Here is a 17,985-nt window from a genome sequence, read left to right as displayed (position 1 = left end):
ACTTCATTATGATTAGGCAGAGATTCAGAAACCAGGTGTTGGATTGCAAAACTTTCCCAGGAGCAGACATGGATTCTGACCATAACTTGTTGGTCATGAAATGCCATCTGAAGTTGAAGAAATTGAAGAAAGGAAAGAATGCAAAAAGATGGGATCTAGACAAGTTGAAAGAAAAGAGTGTGAGGGATTGTTTCAAGGAACATGTTGCACAAGGACTAAATGAAAAGGCTGAAGGAAACACTATAGAGGAAGAGTGGAGAGTCATGAAGAATGAAGTCAGTAGGGCTGCTGAAGAAATGTTAGGAAGGAAGAAAAGATCAACTAAGAATCAGTGGATAACTCAGGAGATACTAGACCTGATTGATGAACGACGAAACTACAAGAATGCTAGAAATGAACAGGGCAGAAAAGAATACAGGCGATTAAAGAATCAAGTGGATAGAAAGTGCAAGGTAGCTAAGGAAGAATGGCTGAAGGAGAAGTGCAAGGATGTCGAAGGCTGTATGGTCCTGAGTAAGGTAGATGCTGCATACAGGTAAAATCAAGGAAACCTTTGGAGAAAGGAAATCTAGGTGTATGAATATTAAGAGCTCAGATGGAAAGCCACTTCTAGGGAAAGAAGACAAAGCAGAAAGATGGCAGGAGCATATCCACCAGTTGTATCAAGGTAAAGATGTAAATAATTTGGTTCTGGAACATGAAGAGGCTGTTGATGCTGATGAAATGGGAGACCCAATTTTGAGGTCAGAGTTTGACTGAGCTGTGAGTGACCTCAATAGGAACAAGGCACCTGGAATTGATGACATTCCCTCTGAATTACTGACTGCCTTAGGAGAAACCAGCATGGCAAGGTTATTTCATTTAGTGTGCAAGATGTATGAGACAGGAGAAGTCCCATCCGATTTTCGGAAGAATGTTGTTATACCTATTCCCAAGAAAGCCGGTGCTGACAGGTGTGAAAACTACCGCACCATTAGTTTATTATCTCATGGCTGCAAAATTTTAACACTATTATTTACAGAAGAATGGAAAAACAAGTAGAAGCTGAGTTGGGAGAAGATCAATTTGGCTTCAGAAGAAATGTAGGCACACGTGAAGCAATCTTGACTTTACGTCTGATCTTAGAGGATCGAATCAAGAAGGACAAGCCCACGTACATGGCATTCGTAGATCTAGAAAAGGCATTCGATAATGTTGATTGGACCAAGATATTTATGATTCTGAAGATGATAGGGATCAGATACCGAGAACGAAGAATTATCTACAATCTGTATAAAAATCAGTCTGCAGTGATAAGAATCGAGGGCATTGAAAAAGAAGCAGCAATCCAGAAAGGAGTGAGGCAAGGCTGCAGTTTGTCCCCTCTCCTTTTCAATGTTTACATAGAACCGGCAGTAAAGGAAATCAAAGAGAAATTTGGAAATGGAATCACAGTCCAAGGAGAGGAAATCAAAACCTTGAGATTTGCCGATGATATTGTTATTTTATCTGAGACTGCAGAAGATCTCGAAAAGTTGCTGAATGGTATGGATGAAGTCTTGGGTAAGGAGTACAAGATGAAAATAAATAAGTTCAAAACAAAAGTAATGGAGTGCCCTGAAAATGGTTTTCTGTGGTTTCCCATTTTCACACCAGGCAAATGCTGGGGCTGTACCTTAATTAAGGCCACGGTCGCTTCCTTCCCACTACTAGCCCTTTCCTGTTCCATCGTCGCCGTAAGACCTATGTGTGTCAGTGTGACGTAAAACAACTAGCAAAAAAAAAAAAAAAAAGATAAGCTTTTGTCATGTCAGAAGCCCAATAGCTTATCATCATGTCTACAATTATGGGCTGTGAAGGCACCAATCTAAATTCTGATATTACTAAAGATCACGGTTCAGTTATTAAAAGGGAAGATGTATTCAACAAATACACACAAAAAGAAAGAAATTAGCACATTCAATTTTCTATCAGTAGTACTCAAGTTATTCGGCACATTATTTAGTACCAGCAGCAAACTTTTGAAAAGGCACTTGAATTGTATAATAGTGAAAATAAAACATCAGTATTACTCAGTACCTTTTTCAATAAAGCAGCCATTGAGAAAAACGAAGGATTTGAACAAAAATTAAGACACAAGAAAATGGAGACCTTGAAATTAATGTTTGTACTCAAGAATTTTGCAAGTTTTTGTGACAGAACTGGCAGATCTGTGAACTGCACTGCTTGCAGATCGGCTTCTTGCACACACACACACACACACAAAGAGTGAAAAGTCTTCCTCTTCTTACGTGCTGGACTAATCCTGCAAGTTTTCGAGCCTGAAGGCCCACATCAGCTTCCTCAGCTTCTGGCAGTGCATCAGATCCGAGAACATGATGAATTGTAAGCCGCAACTCTTGTGGGAGCCTTGCATTCTGAGCTTGCTTCTTCATGTGTTTCAGCACGAGACAGCGAGCCAAATCTTACAAGAAGCTGCCCCGATTATTGGAAGGCTAGGAATTTCATTATGGTCCGTATTGAACTGAGATCACAATTAAAATTAATAAAATTATGTAACGGTTCCACCTTTTCACTACATGTAAACTTAGTAATGTAAGGTTACATCACTAGTTAATCTTAAATAGTACCGGTTTCGACCCAAATTCCAGGTCATCATCAGCCGATCACTTTTAAGTGATGTAACCTTACATTACTAAGTTTACATGTATTGAAAAGGTGGAACCATTACATGATTTTCTTAATTTTAATTGTGATCTCAGTTCAATACAGACCATAATGAAATTCTTATCTTTCAATGAACTTGTTAACCAAGCAAAATGTAAAGCCTTCTATTATATGGGATTAAGAATTAAGATCGCTAAGTTGGGAAGGGACATTGACTTTCTAAAACAATGCATTACATTCAATCTAACTCCTAAATTTCTTCAAGGCAGTGTCAGTAAACATCATTCTTCTTCTCATTCCCTAAAAACCCAAAAAATAACCAACAAAATTTGGTTGAAAAATGAGATCCATTTTTTTTATATAAAATCCTTTTTTAAATAATCGATTATCGAAAATCACCTCGAAATAGCTAACCTACTTCCAAGCGCACAATGGAACCTTTTCCAAATCCAAGTTGACGATAGATTATTTTACGAATTATCAATAAAATAACAGATTTTAGAGAAAAAGCTTAACCTAAAAAACAATTTCTCTCCAGATAAAAATCTTGTCAAAAAGAATCAAGTACCTGACACAAGAACTGAACAATTCAATCCCCCTGTTATTAATTTATCTAAAACCGTCGTAAATGATGATGAAAACTTGATTCTATCCAAAGGCCTCAAACACAAATGGCCTAATCTAAACACTCTCAACATAGTCACCAATTTAGTAATCGAATCCGAGATAGCCATCGGTAAAATGCCGCCAGAACAAGATGAAATAAGGTGTGACATGAAAAGGAAACTTGGAAATTTTTTACTAATAACAAAAATGCCCTTCCCCCCAATTAATAATAATAATAATAATAATAATAATAATAATGATAAGGATTTCATCTCTGACCGTAAATGTATCTTTGATCTTAAAAAAAAATGAATGACATTGACCTTATCATCACCAAATCTGATAAAGGCAATACCACGGTCTTAATGGATGACTATGTCGCTAAAAACTAAAGATTTCTTTAATAATTATTATTTTTCAATAGTTAAAAAAAGACTCCACCCAAAAAATCCAACGTCTACTCAAACTTTAAAAAACACCTCTTTTTCTCTTCACAGATCCCAAAATTCATAAAGCCATCATTCCAATTCGCCCAGTAAACAAGTACAGACCCAGTCCATTATACAATATATCCAAATTCATCCAAAAAAATTTATTAAAAATTACCCATTTTTATCCAACAAATCTATCAGAAACTCTTCAGAATTAATTGAAAAACCGAAGAACTTTGACATCGAACCAAATCTTTTTCTCCATTCATTTGACATCGTAAATATGTACCCCAGTATACAAACCTCCAAATTATTCCCCATCATTGAGAATAAATAAATTCAGTCATCTGAGTAAACTAGAAATTCAAGACTTGATCAGTATTTTAAAATTGGTCATCAACAATAACTTTTTCACCTTTTATAATATTATATATCAGCAGTACATTACAAGCTCGCACGTCAAACACAACTCAGCTACACCAACAGCAATAAACATAACATCATTGCACAGCTACAAATGGGAAAGGAGCCACTACTTTGAACCCAATGTCATCCAAATTTACGGACGCCACAGGACAACATGAATTGGTTCCAATAAAAGGCAACACACACAGCAGAGCTGAACATATTTTAGTTGAATTTCATCCATACATTTGGCACTTTTTTAAAATTGAAAGTGTTTTATCCCACATATACACATGAAGACAAAATCTTTTACCCATGCAATTTTACAAACTCCAAGAATAGCAGCTGAAGTGTACAACTGTAAATAAGACTTAAATACGGAAGTTAGTCGATGTATTGACCAACAAGCAAAAACGAATGTTCATATGCATGAAGTGCTTTTATATATTGTATTTATCTTGTACATATATATGTTAGTTTAAGTAAAGACATATTTTATACACTAATTTTAAGACCTTCAACATAATATTTTAGACATACAGTTGCAATATTGTACAGAATGACATATACGCCAGTTCACGCTAATACTTGCCCCATTTGTATGTGACTAAATGTACATCATCATCATATAGCATTCCTTTAACAACACAATCTTAATCAAAGCTTCATTATATAAATATGTATGTATGGTTCAGCTGAAGATGACCTTGTATATGAGATTGAAACTGGTCCTGTAGCTTAATATATGCAATAAATAAGTATTGATTGGTGGAAATCCTCTCCTATTTTTAATTGTGCAATTCGTCAATACGGAAATGAAGATTATAGATTACGAAGACTCATCACATCCACAAGCACAGCCTAGTCATGCCTTTAACACTCCAATGTCTAAGAAAGACTTAAATAATGAATTAAACACCATGTGTACTATCACCAAATGTAACGGTTTTAACAACTCTTTTATAGACCGAATAATCAACAAATTCAAGCACCGTCCCAAGACCACATTAACAAAAGAAAAAATCAAAGCCTCCGCATTTTCCACTTGTACCTTCAATAAAGACACTCATAAAGTCACCGATATTTTTAACAAGCGCAACGTAAAAGTAGCTTTCAGAACCAATAACAAAGATGTAGATATCTTACAAAACTCTAACTTGGTAAACAAATCTAATGTATTTTTCAAAATCCAGGGTCTACAGATTCAAATGCAACGACTGTAGCTCTTCGTTTGTTGGGCAAATCGGATGTAACTTTTCCATCAGATATTCCAAGCTTTAAAATACAACAAGTTCTCTGCAGTAGGACAACATATACATGACTCTAAACATAACTTCATCAAAATAGAACAGGACATGCAAATACTTGAAATAATTAAAAAAGGCCCCTTAACTGAAAATTGTTTCATTCACCTTGCCCAGTAGTTTAACCCTAATTTCAATTTAAACAACATTTCTGAGAAACCTAATATTCTTCTCGATTTTCTTATAATAATTTTTAAAAATGTTAGATCTTTAAACTCGAACTCGATTTTTCACGCCTTGCACAGTTCCTACCCATGTCTTTTACCTCCAATACCTCACCCACCTGCCCCGCCTTAAACCTACTACTCCTCCCTTATTTCCCTCTTCCCTCTTTTCATCTTTCAATCAATCAATCAATCAATCAGTACTGATCTGCATTTAGGGCAGTCGCCCAGGTGGCAGATTCTCTATTTGTTGTTTTCCTAGCCTTTTCCTAAATGATTTCAAAGAAATTGGAAATTTATTGAACATCCCTCTTGGTAAGTTATTCCAATCCCTAACTCCCCTTCCTATAAATGAATATTTGCCCCAGTTTGTCCTCTTGAATTCCAACTTTATCTTCATATTGTGATCTTTCCTACTTTTATAAACGCCATTCAAACTTATTCGTCTACTAATGTCATTCCACGCCATCTCTCCGCTGACAGCCCGGAACATACCACTTATGATATAGATGTTGATTCCCATAGGGAATCTGAAATATTTGTCCTGAATGAGTAAATTTATAATACCAATATAAATGGTCCGTTATCTGATGGCCAAGCAGGCAACAATTTTTAGTGATGAGACAAAGTCTCTTAGTGCATTGGCACTGCCGGTGGCTCCAGTTAGCCTACGCAGTGACCTCCACGGTATGCACTAGCCAGCGTATTGGTAGGTGTGCTAGGTACCAACTGATGAGCCCACCCTAGCACACCAGGGCGAAACGCTGGCAACCAAGAATGAGTTAGCAGGAAAATTTATAATGTCCAATAACGGACCATTTATATTGGTATTACATACCACTTAGTCGAGCAGCTCTTCTTCTTTCTCTCAATTCTTCCCAACCCAAACATTGCAACATTTTTGTAACGCTACTCTTTTGTCGGAAATCGCCCAGAACAAATCGAGCTGCTTTTCTTTGGATTTTTTCCAGTTCTTGAATCAGGTAATCCTGGTGAGGGTCCCATACACTGGAACCATACTCTAGTTGGGGTCTTACCAGAGACTTATATGCCCTCTCCTTTACATCCTTACTACAACCCCTAAACACCCTCATAACCATGTGCAGAGATCTGTACCCTTTATTTACAATCCCATTTATGTGATTACCCCAATGAAGATCTTTCCTTATATTAACACCTAGATACTTACAATGATCCCCAAAAGGAACTTTCACCCCATCAACGCAGTAATTAAAACTGAGAGGACTTTTCCTACTTGTAAAACTCACAACCTGACTTTTAACCCCGTTTATCAACATACCATTGCCTGCTGTCCATCTCACAACATTTTCGAGGTCACGTTGCAGTTGCTCACAATCTTGTAACTTATTTATCACTCTATAGAGAATAACATCATCCGCAAAAAGCCTTACCTCCGATTCCACTCCTTTACTCATATCATTTATATATATAAGAAAACATAAAGGTCCGATAATACTGCCTTGAGGAATTCCCCTCTTAATTATTACAGGGTCAGATAAAGCTTCACCTACTCTAATTCTCTGAGATCTATTTTCTAGAAATATAGCAACCCATTCAGTCACTCTTTTGTCTAGTCCAATTGCACTCATTTTTGCCAGTAGTCTCCCATGATCCACCCTATCAAATGCTTTAGACAGGTCAATCGCGATACAGTCCATTTGACCTCCTGAATCCAAGATATCTGCTATATCTTGCTGGAATCCTACAAGTTGAGCTTCAGTGGAATAACCTTTCCTAAAACCGAATTGCCTTCTATCGAACCAGTTATTAATTTCACAAACATGTCTAATATAATCAGAAAGAATGCCTTCCCAAAGCTTACATACAATGCATGTCAAACTTACTGGCCTGTAATTTTCAGCTTTATGTCTATCACCCTTTCCTTTATACACAGGGGCAACTATAGCAACTCTCCATTCATCTGGTATAGCTCCTCCGACCAAACAATAATCAAATAAGTACTTCAGATATGGTACTATATCCCAACCCATTGTCTTTAGTATATCCCCAGAAATCTGATTAATTCCAGTCGCTTTTCTAGTTTTTAACTTTTGTATCTTATTGTAAATGTCATTGTTATCATATGTAAATTTTATTTCTTCTTTGGCCTTAGTCTCCTCCTCTATCTCGACATTATCCTTGTAACCAACAATCTTTACATACTGCTGACTGAATACTTCTGCCTTTTGAAGATCCTCACATACACACTCCCCTTGTTCATTAATTATTCCTGGAATGTCCTTCTTGGAACCTGTTTCTGCCTTAAAATACCTATACATACCCTTCCATTTTTCACTAAAATTCGTATGACTGCCAATTATGCTTGCCGTCATATTATCCTTAGCTGCCTTCTTTGCTTGATTCAATTTTCTAGTAAGTTCCTTCAATTTCTCCTTACTTCCACCGCCATTTCTAACTCTATTTCTTTCCAGTCTGCACCTCCTTCTTAGTCTCTTTACTTCTCTATTATAATAAGGTGGGTCTTTACGATTCCTTACCACCCTTAATGGTACAAACCTGTTTTCGCATTCCTCAATAATTTCTTTAAACCCATCCCAGAGTCTGTTTACATTTATATTTACCGTTTTCCACCGATCATAGCTACTTTTTAGAAACTGCCTCATGCCTGCTTTATCAGCCATGTGGTACTGCCTAACAGTCCTACTTTTAAGACCTTCCTTTCTATCACATTTATTTTTAACTACCACAAAAACAGCTTCATGATCACTAATACCATCTATTACTTCAGTTTCCCTATAGAGCTCATCTGGTTTTATCAGCACGACATCCAGGATATTTTTCCCTCTGGTTGGTTCCATCACATTCTGAATCAGCTGTCCTTCCCATATTAACTTATTTGCCATTTGTTGGTCATGCTTTCTGTCGTTCGCATTTCCTTCCCAATTGACATCTGGCAAATTCAGATCTCCCGCTACAATCACATTTCTTTCCATGTCGTTTCCCACTTAGCTGACTATCCTATCAAATAATTCTGAATCCGCGTCAGTGCTACCCTTTCCCGATCTGTACACTCCAAATATATCAAGTTGCCTATTATCTTTAGAAATGAGCCTTACACCTAGAATTTCATGTGTCTCATCTTCAACTTTTTCGTAGCTTACAAATTCTTCTTTCACCAGAATGAACACTCCGCCTCCCACCCTTCCTATCCTATCTTTACGATACACACTCCAGTGCCGTGGGAAAATTTCTGCATCCATTATATCATTTCTCAGCCATGATTCAACACCTATTACAATATCTGGTGAATATATATCTATTAAATTACTTAATTCTATTCCTTTCCTTACAATACTTCTACAGTTCAACACTAACAATTTTATGTCATCCCTACTTGATTTCCAGTTCCCTGTTCCCTTATCACTGCTCCCTAGGCCATCCCGTTTCCCTGAATGTACCTCCCTATTACCCTTCCAAACAAATTTCCTAACTTATACGTACCACTGCGGTTTAAATGAAGGCCATCTGAGCGCAGATCCCACTCTCCATCACACTTTCTGTTCTATTATTCATTCCTAATTCAACCCGTTACTATATACAGGGTGAACAAAAAATGCCACACTTGAAGGTCAGCATGCGATTCCTCATCCCATTGCAAGACAAAAGTTTCTATAGCCAAATCGGATCTGGTGCTGTTGGAAAACAAGTCGAAAACGAGAAGCTGGCAACACTATCACATCCTGCAGCACATCGTAATGTAATAGAGAAACATGCATCATCCCGCTCTACCATACCCGCCGTCACAGCTCACTGAGTAGACAGCTGGGTTATCAAACCCACATGCATCATGGAGCTACGGCTCAAATCTACGTCAGATTTTTTTTTCTTTTATGTGTATGACGTCAGTTCCCTGGTTCCTGTCGTGTAACTGCATTTGTAAGCATGACATCCTGTTGCCATATGACAATAGTCAAACACACGACAGTGTGATCCATTCAACTAAATGCATGAGTCAACTAACCATGCAGTGCACAACTATAACTGGTCCTGTCAAGTGCATATAGGGCAGCTTCCTGATGGAGTACACAAACTGCGAATACATTGATTTGCTTTTAATGTTGGGTGCATCCGATAACCAAGCTTCTGCTGTTACTCGTGATTATGCAGCACGGTACCCTTAAAGGCGCCATCCTGATAAGAATGTTTTGTGTCGCCTTGAGCAACGCCTGCGGGAAACCGGTAATCTTTATCCACAAGTAGTGGACAGAGGTCGTCCAAGGACTAGACATACTTCACAAACAGAGGACGACATTCTTGAAGCCGTTCACCAATCACCTTGGCGAAGTATCCATGATATTGCAAGGCATTTCCAGGTATCTCAAACCCTGGTTGTTACGTGTTGCATGACGAAAAACTGCAACCATATCATTACACGCTAACTCAACACCAGCAGGCAGAAGACCACATTCAATGAGTACAGTCGTGTGAATGGCTTTTGCAACAAGTTGAAGATAACGAACATTTTATAAAGAATCTGATATGGAGTGACGAATGTAGCTTCACTCGAGAAGGTATTTTCAACTATCAGAACAGCCATTGTTGGTCTGACCACAACCCGCGTGTCACCTGTGAACGTGGCTTTCAGGCGCGCTTTGGTATAAACCTGTGGGCTGGAATCGTGGGAGGAGTGCTTTTAGGCCCTGACCTATTGCCGGACAAGTTGAATGCACCCCGCTATCGTATGTTTCTGGGCAATACTTTGCCTGACGCTTTAGAAAACGTTCCACTTGGTGTTCGGCGACAGCTATGGTTTCAGCATGATGGTGCACCGCCACGCTTTGGAATGACTGAACGTAACTGGTTAAATGAAGTATTTCCAGGGAAATGGATTGGTCGTGGAGGTCCAATGTTCTGGCCTCCACGTTCCCTGGACCTTAATCCACTAGATTTTTATTTGTTGGGACACTTAAAGGAACATGTTTATAGTACTCCACCCATGGGTGTACAAGACCTAATAGCTCGCGAGTATGCTGCATCGGCAATGGTGGATACAGGTGTGTTGCGTAGGGTCCGGCAAAGTATGCTCCAGCGAGTGGTGCAGTGTTTGCAAATGCAAGGTGGTTGCTTTGAACATCTGCTGTGAAGTGAACGTTGCTTGTAAGTGTACGTGGAGGTTAATAGAAGCCAAAATAGGAGGGGATAGACTTTAAAAGGCAATGAAGTAAGCAGGTAAAGTATAGTATATAGTACGTATTGTATAGCATCATACAGGGTGAACAAAAAATGCCGCACTCGCATTTCTATTAAACCTATTGGTGGGACTAGGTTTTGCAAGATAAACTTTTGTCGTGAATTTCGACGAGGAACCACATGCCGACCTCCATGTGCAGCATTTTTTGTTCGCCCTGTATAATGCTATACAAATTGGTGCGAATGCGACTCAAACATCGGCGTGTCCGCACAACGGCTCTGTGAAGATGGATGTCACACGTACACTATGGAATTATTGTGCATAGCATAATCGGCAATCCAGTGTAGCCTACCTACTGTACTGTATTGTGTTTCCTTGTACCGCATTGGATAGAGACGATGTTACTGTATCCACTATTATGTTCTACGTATTGGCTTTATTTGTGCCATGGATGAAACAAAGTGGTCATTTACATCTGTTAGAAGTTCATGTTATGTTTGACTGTTTAAATAAAGGTAACTGTAATGGTAAGACAGAACATAGTGTATTGCATAGTGGAGGTGTACATTGGATACAATTTGTTACATTAACTGAAAAAAAAAATTGGCTCGAACGCGACTCTAACATCGGCGTGTCTGCACAACCAGCATTTATGGCATTACCCTGTCTCACTGAGCTAATGAGACAGCTCCAGCAGAGCGCCGAGTTCATGCGATCTGTGTTTGGCCATGCTGCACGCTGTTACAGCATTGCTAGTGCCTTGTTTTTTTAACTCTCATTTCTATTAAACCTATCGGTGGGACTAGATAAACTTTTGTTGTGGATTTCGACGAGGAACCGCATGCCGACCTCCACGTGCAGCATTTTTTGTTCACCCTGTATAATGTTATACAATGCATATTATATACTAGATTTTACCCACTTACTTCATTGCCTTTTAAAGTCTATCCCCTCCTATTTTGGCTTCTATTAACCTCCTAATTTCTTTCTCTTTCTGCATTGAACTGGGAATTTAAAATTTCATTTTTGGTTCAGATCAATATGACCTTCTAATTTATTCTCTTCGCCACCTCAAAAACTACCTGAGCACTCTTCTTCAAGAAACCTTCATTTATCAATTGCGATTGTCACTTGTTCTAATACTGCACTTTTTTACTTATTTCTCTTCACATTTGTTTTTTAATGTCATCTGTTCTACATTACAAGACTACTCAACTGCATCTTCATACATCAAGCATACAGTTACAATACTGATCCTCGAGCTATTTATTTTTTTCTTCTCTCTAAGGTTTTAAAAACTTTTAAAAAATAGTGCTACATTCATAGGTTTTATACTGCTCCACAGCTACTTACATCTGGTAATGATTACGAGATTGTTTCCTCAAGATATTTATTCTTCTCTTCAAGATTATAAAATCTTTTAAAACACAGTGCCATAGTCACATGTGTGTTACACTGCTCCACTCGAACTTACATCTGGTGAAAAAATTACACATTACTGATTTTTCCCGTTTTTAAGTGATCGGCTGATGATGACCCGGAATTTGGGTCAAAACCGGTACCGTTTATGATTAACTAGTGTTGTAACCTTACATTACTAAGTTTACATGTATTGAAAAGCTGGAGCCATTACATAATTTTATTAATTTTAATTGTATAGGAAGGCTGATGTGATGCTCTTTGGAATATAACATACACGTTTATTGTACTGATGTCCAGCAGACGGTAAAACATTCACACATTGACCTCCATTGACTGGAGGTATACACAGAACATTTTTTGTCAATTTCATTCACACCTCCCTTAATTGCATTGTAATACGCCATCATTTCTTCTTTTCCAGAAGATAGATCTTTACTACCAAGCGAGTTTTCCATACAATTAGGGGCACGCAGCTGAGAGCTTGCATTCAAGGAGATAGTGGCTTCGAACTGTGTTGTCGGCAGCCCTGAAGATGGTTTTCTGTGGTTTCCCATTTTCACACCAGGCAAATGCCTTTACACTCCTAGTCCTTTCCTATCCCATTGTCACCATAGTGCGTCGGTGTGACGTAAAGCAACTTTTAAAAAATCTTTACCGGCACTCTGGTGCATGGATGATGCAAGAATAACTGCTCTGTTCTTTCTTGGGACATGCGATAGTAGGGTGATGTCCTTCATGTAGCTGTACAAAGACAAACCAACTGCCCCACTTTTATTAGGAAGGAATTTTTGTGTAGTTTCTCTCTGATTTTCTTTAAGAGTTCCGATGTATGTAAGTCCTCTCTTTGTCAGCTCCTCAGTAGATTCAATGGAACTAAACCAGTTATCGGCTGTGATGTTACAATTACTGCTGTAAATAGGTTGACACAATCGCAAGATGGATTGGGTTGGTTTTAAGAGTTCTTTTTTGTCATCACACAAAGTTTCACCATCAGAGTTTCTCCCAGCGTACTAATACCCGTTAGAGAAATAACTGGTTTTCGCGTTGCACAAGGTTAATATTTTCAGTCTGTACTTACAAGGCTTTCTAGGCATATAGACAGTGTATGCCTATCTGCCATGAAATGGAACAAGCTTCTCATCCATAGTTGCATAAGTACCAGTTTTGGAATATTTCTAAGAAATTTCCACAATTTTCTTAAAAAGAAAAGGTATAGCAGCCAGTTGTCATCTTTCAGCTTTTTCTGGCTGGTTGAAAAGTCAAAAACTTCAACAATTCAGCAGCATCAGGAAATGGTTCTTTGAAATAACCCATCTGAAAATCTTGTGGCCAGAACCATCACTTGCGAGGATAAAATTTGCATTTTCGTGGTTCAATTTAAAAGCAGTTGAATATATCAAAAGACCCAGAAAAGCCATATCTAAGATTTTGAAGTTCAGCTTTGGTATTGTCTGAATATTTCTGCCTAATGCATTCCATTTTACCATTGGTCCATTTGAGAATGTGATTTAGAACTTCCTTATAAAAAAATGTATTCTACAGTGAAAACAGGCCCATATTATGGTCAGTCTGACCATGATAGATATTTGAATGTATTGTACTTACATTACAAGCACTAGGGAACAACGGTTACCTCACTGTCAATCAAAACACAACTAAACACGAAGCTAGTGAACGCTGAAGTCAACAAAGAGAGGGGAAGGGGGAGTACTGTAACAATACATAACAAACCAGCCCTCTTAGGTTCCTTTTCAAATAATTTTCTATGGGCTACCAATTCTTGTCATCTTAGACATAGTGGTCATTGTGCAGCATGTGTTGCATTGCGAATGTTCACACTTGTATGCTACCAGAGACACCCACACACCATGAGAAATGCAACATTTTATGTTTATATGAGTGTATATCTTTAGTTGAGAAATACCTCCTCCAACTTCTCCACAAAATAAGTTCTAATGTGAATGAAGTGAGACTTTGTTTTCTTCTTTCAGGTGGATTCGTAATGATATGAATAACAATGGCGGAACAAGGCAATTGCCTTGGAATTCTTGGCAGGTATCTGTGGAAAAAATCAAAAGGCAGCAAGGATGATCCCAATTCAAGCTGGTACTTAACTGCTGCTGCTGCTGCTGCTGCTGCTGCTGCTGCTGCTGAAAATGACAGTGACCTGCAATATGACACTTGGCCACATGATAAACTTCGTTGCACTATCCATCATCTAATCAGTGCTGCTGGAATTAAGGATCTCGATACAGTTTCACGGATGGAAACTGAGATAGAAATAGAGTTAAATGATGAAGTCCCTCTTGAGCATCTAGAACAATTTGATTTTTGTATAGTATGTCCTCAGATTGATTTTCTTCCTGCAAAGGCTATTAAGGAGAAAATCAGTGCTGAGTTTGATCTAGTTGGTCATGTCTTATGGGAATCTGTCTCTCTTGGTGCCGACATAAACGAGACCTTTGAAGATTTATTGAGAAGAAGTACAAAAATTGTGTTTTATGTGACAGAAAATTTTGATGAATATGATTTTAGTTGCCATTTAGCAAGAAATTATTTGCTGGAGCAAGGCAAGACTGATGCTGAACGGAGTGTTATTCCGCTCATGAAAAACTATGACACTGAGGTTCCTGAAAGCTTGAGGCTTGTTGATCGATTAGTATTTACCAATGATTTTCAGTTTACATTTAGGTTTCCAGCCATATTTACAGAAGAAATACGAGAGAAGAAAGAACTGAGAAAAATTCAGTATGAACAAGAGATTGATAGTAAAAGGAAAGCAGTTCTTGATAACCTAGTGCGTAGAAAGGTACAGACCATTCTCCAAAAGACCTCTCAACTTTAAGCAATAGTTCAAAGTTGGCTGGCAGTAAGGGATTTGCACTTTCCCACCAAACTAGATGACAATAAATAGTTACAGTATAATGCTTTAAAAGTACTCATCTTCATTTTAACTTGGATCCTTAGTCACCCTGCTTGTGAAATAACTGCTGGGCACCTGTCTTTGCATGTAGTAGGTGCAACACATAGATGATTATGACGGTCTTACTCTTCACCGTTAGAGAGAAATATTCTTGTAATGTTCCATGCGTACCTACATTTTATCATAATACTGTAGTTTCTTTAGGAGACTACAAATGTTATGGTGCTAAAAATGTGTGAATAATTAAAAATCTTATTGGTTATGATGACTGTATACCTTAACTTTACCGGAGATGGTAAATAGCCTCCTCTTTCCCGAGAGGACTTACTTCCTGTTTATAAATACACCACAGTAACCACATTTTCTTCCTGTTTGCAGACTCAAACTCAGTAATATAGGCTTACCTGTGTAATCTGCACAAATTACTTGTACAATTAAAAATGTGGTTAAAATATTATCAAATAGACGTGAATTGAAAGCAAACGGTCCTTACAAAATAAGTCGAGTAATCTGTTCTTGCCAAAGTCCAAAGTTTAAAAAAAAAAATTTGTGTGCAAATAACTTTGCACAAAACATTAATTCATTTTTTCCCAGGCAAAGAGATGCATTTGAAGATTCAGTGTTCCAGGCAAATGGGAGGCAATTAACATCCACCTTTTTTTTAGCTAACTGAAAGCTTTTGCATGTCATACATATAAAAAGGTAAACAACCACTTTGGGGGCAGTTTACATCACCCCAACTTTGCAGAGTTAATTGCACTGCCAGCACATCTTGGGTAACAACTATGCAATTTTTTAAAATGTTTACAAGCTTATTTTTATATGGTAAACAGTACTGTAGAGACTAATGATCCATCCTCTATTCTTTAGGGGTCCCAGTATCTTCCTCAGAATCTTTCTCTCTACCAGTTCCAACTTCTCAACCAAACCTGCTTTTTATCAGGTTCAAACATTCAGCTGCATATGAAGCCTCCAGATGGATCACTGTCTGGTAGTGTCTGCATTTTGCATTTGTCAAGATCCTCTTCTTGTTGTAAGTGTTCATAGTTAGTTTATGTGCCAAGATCATCTTGTTGATTTTTTTATAACAGTGCCTCTTTTTCTGACAGGTAGTTGTCTAACATACAATAAAGGAGAGTACAAATTATCCACCTTATATCAATACAAATCCATATATATATACCATATATACATATCAATATCAAATCCATAGTTTTCAGGACTGCTGGAGTGCTCTCTTTAACATGGCGGTAAAGTGCTTTAGTTTTTTCTCCGAGTGGTGAAATGTTCGGTAATAATGTGTATGAAGTGCAATGGATCTATTCACGGAAGAAATACTAGTCTTATAATAGTCTGAATGCTTCTTATGAGTGCGTATTTAAGAATACGTTTGGTAGCGAAGTGTCGGATCCGGTAGACGATCTCGTTTCCGATAACCTCACTTTGGACTCCTCGCATTTGAGGTTTACAATAAGAGATCCAAAGATGAAATAATTAAAATGTTACCAACGGATCTAAGAAATGCTCTGCTGGAATTGAAGAACTTTAAACAAAATAATGTTGAAGTGTCGAGACAATACGAAAATGATTTTAAAGAGGTTAAATCGAAGAATGATAGGCCTAACCGGAAACATGTTGCATTTAAAGATTATGTAAATAATAATTTAGTGACACAAAACAGTTTTCAAGTGTTAGAATCTAAAGATCATGAGGCAAACATAGAACATGACTCAGCTGCAGTGTCGAAAAGATTTTTAAAAAAATCGCGTCGGCGACCGGTAACAAACAAGCCCGTACAGTAATAGTGGGGTGACTCGATAATAAGAAATGTTGGGCCCGAAGTTGAAGAGGGAATTGCATACTGCTATCCAGGCATGCCAGTGGGTCAACTTACAGAACATGTAAACAGGGACAGTACCTATTAAAGAAAATCCTGGAAGCCCTGATGGTTCATATTGGCTCAAATGACCTTCATAATTTCTCAACACCTAGTGACATAATGGCCGAAACCGATATGCTTATTAATGCGATAAAAAGGATTCCAGCGGAAAAGCTTTGTCTCAGTGGCGTTTTATATCGGCATGATACTGACTATCGCTATATAGATGCTGTAAACTCCATTCTTAACTGGTTATGCCGTAATGGAGATGTCATTTTTGTCGATGCTAATAGTTGGCTTAGAGGTAGTGATTTTAGAAAAGATGGGCTACACCTTAATAGAAAAGGAACTTCTACTATCCGCGCACTTTTTAGCGACAAATTAACACCCTAGTGCTCAATCGGTCGACCTCGGCAATCTTCGAGATTCGTACTGGCAACTTTTGAAATACAAACTATGAATCGCTTATGCATCGCTGTGCGACATCTGGCGTACACTTTACGTACTAGTACTGTTATTTACACAGCAAAGTTAAACTATAGAATTCACTCTAGGAATAAGATTCGCATCGAGAAATGTTATATAACGGTGTGTGTGACACAGTTGTTGGCTTAAGATAACAAAGCTTTAGAATATTCATATCGATCGATCACATTATCGATTCAATTCAGATTTCATTTCCATTAATTTGGCAGTATTAACGGAATCAGAAGTGATCCCTCCCTACTCCTCAAACCCGTGCACAAATCTATCGCTAAAAAGTGCGCAGATAGTAAGTTTGGTAAACTTTTCAATAGAATATCTAGTAGAATGCTCTCAGGAAACTTGTGTATCTATTAGAGCGTAGTACTAATAATAATTTGTCTGAGCATTTGGCTTTGTTGGTAATCTTTGAGTACAGTAGTTATTGCAAATTTCATTCCTGTTTGTGCTTAGTAGTGACACACGGTACCGGTATTGTAAGTAGGATACGTCTGAAAGTAGTTTAAAATTACTGTAGTGTACTGTACAGTAGTGTACGAGTAATATCCT

The 17,985-nt window shown here is 37.9% G+C and overlaps 1 protein-coding gene across 2 annotated transcripts in view; it reads left to right on the top strand.

The window, feature by feature from the left end:
* Window positions 1–15,937, top strand: part of LOC136858619 (uncharacterized) — a 74,329-nt gene extending 58,392 nt beyond the window's left edge. For both annotated transcript variants that reach the window (XR_010858653.2, XR_010858654.2), the window contains one exon: window positions 14,143–15,937. The gene's annotated coding sequence lies outside the window, so the exon portion shown is untranslated. The remainder of the gene's footprint in view (window positions 1–14,142) is intronic.
* Window positions 15,938–17,985: the final 2,048 nt, after the last annotated feature.

Source organism: Anabrus simplex, chromosome 1 (assembly GCF_040414725.1).
Source record: "Anabrus simplex isolate iqAnaSimp1 chromosome 1, ASM4041472v1, whole genome shotgun sequence".
In the NCBI taxonomy this organism is placed as follows: Eukaryota; Metazoa; Arthropoda; class Insecta; order Orthoptera; family Tettigoniidae; genus Anabrus; species Anabrus simplex.
The sequence above is the reverse complement of the archived record's forward strand: the minus strand, read 5'-3'. Positions and strand labels throughout refer to the sequence as shown.